Source organism: Triticum dicoccoides, chromosome 1A (assembly GCF_002162155.2).
Source record: "Triticum dicoccoides isolate Atlit2015 ecotype Zavitan chromosome 1A, WEW_v2.0, whole genome shotgun sequence".
Lineage (NCBI taxonomy): Eukaryota > Viridiplantae > Streptophyta > Magnoliopsida > Poales > Poaceae > Triticum > Triticum dicoccoides.
The window spans coordinates 28,965,875-28,967,682 of NC_041380.1; the positions used below are offsets into that span (position 1 = coordinate 28,965,875).

The following is a 1,808-nucleotide window of genomic DNA, read 5'->3' on the forward strand; positions in this document are numbered from 1 at the left end:
CCTTAAAGCAAACTATCACAGATTAAGCATTTGCTCTGTCGAAAAAGAAAAAAAAATAGACTACCAATTACTGGAGGATATACCAATTCAAGCAAGTCGAAGTGAAGCCCCTCTTCGGTGATGAGATCTGGTTAATGTCATGATGATGGCACAACACGATAAGCGGATAGAGGAGGCGCATGTTGTGGGCCTGCACCTAGCTCCGTGCATCATGGTGGCCTTGTTGACCTCGAGCATCTGCAGTAAGACTGACACAAATCAAACTGCGCGCATGATTTTTCTGGTTAACCCATCATTTAGTTTTTGTTAGTTGTACAGGATAATTGATGTTGCCGCAGTATTCGCCGTGCTATCTGCTCTTGATGGTCTTATGTTTAAATAATTATATATATGATTTTAGCATGCACACAAGCAAGATAATCATTCCCATTGCAAAAAGAAAATAAAAGAAAAGGAAAAAGATAATTATGCTTGCGTTGCTGAGCACATATATATGAAACATATGTGTAAATTTTACTTATATATGTGAAAGTGAACTTTACTTTGGATCTGAGATATGTTTGTTCACGTATATCCTTTCAAAATGTTGCAGAGGACCTTTGCGTGCCATGTAGATGGTTGCCACAAGCAGAAGAAACTTAACCCGTGTTTATTCCCTCGGTGCGGCATGAAGTTTGCGCGAAAACACCATTTGGCCAGACATGTTAGTGAAATCCACAAGCAGGAGAAACTTAACCCGTGTTTATTCCCTCGGTGCGGCATGAAGTTTGCGCGAAAACACCATTTGGCCAGCCATGAGAAGGCATTCCATATGCAGAGGGAGACACCCTTCGCGTGTGGATTCACTGGGTGCAGCATGAAGTTCTCTTTAAAGCATGAAAAGAAGGAGCATCAGAAATCTATTGCTCACGTTGAGGTAAACACAAAGCAACCACTTCCATAAAACATAGCTTAACTCCTGTACCCATGCCTTTGTCCTTCAGAATTTTATCAAACACACACCAAACGCATGGCATTTTGTAGCTTTCCACTGGGAGGATTAGATGTCACTTCAAGGGCTGCACCCGGACATATACAATGGTGGGATTGTCAACCTCACATTCGTTTTTGCTTTTATTGATTTGTTTCTCTGCAATTAACTACAAAACTGGATTGTTTTTCATTGTCGTCAACTTTGAATTTCAGAAAAATATGCTTATCAAGCACTATAAGGAGCGGCATGAGCAGGGACGATAGGGCTGCGGCAAGAAGTTTTATTACGAGCAAGCAAAGGACGACCATGAGAGAACCGCGCAGCATCTCATAGAGGGCCTTATGCCAGTGTCTTGAAGACGGCACATTGCAGTCCGCTGACTTCTGAATCTTTTGTACTCCCTCTGTAAAGTAATATAAAAGCGTTTAGATCACTAAAGTAGTACTTGTGTAGTATTTCTTGCGCATTGTTGCAGCAGCCTTTAGGGTGCTCTTTTGTGTAGCGGTTATGTTTAGGGGCTGGCTCCAGTTCTTCTTTCAGATGCCGACTCTGCGCGCTGTGCTGCTGCTGCTGCACAGCCTCAGTTTCTTCAGTTTTCCATGCCCTGAAAGTGTTCAAATCTCGTTTTGGTAGGCAGTAGTAAGAAAAGCTTCAGTTCATATATACTGCAAGCGCTCGAATGCTCTCCATCTTTTCTACCGCGGTGGGGAAGCGAAATGGCATCATCATAGTTTTTTTTTTTGGAGCAACCGTTGAGAGCACTATGTTTTTTGGAGCAACCGTTGAGAACACTATGTTTTTTTTTTTGAGAAACACATGTAACTTTATTGATCAT

The 1,808-nt window shown here is 42.0% G+C and overlaps 1 long non-coding RNA gene across 1 annotated transcript; it reads left to right on the forward strand.

Moving 5' to 3' along the window:
* The first annotated feature begins 642 nt into the window (after positions 1-642).
* LOC119355028 lies at positions 643-1,368 on the forward strand. The gene is made up of 3 exons (XR_005171417.1): positions 643-916; positions 1,024-1,080; positions 1,186-1,368. It is a non-coding gene; the product is annotated as an uncharacterized LOC119355028 (long non-coding RNA).
* Positions 1,369-1,808: the final 440 nt, after the last annotated feature.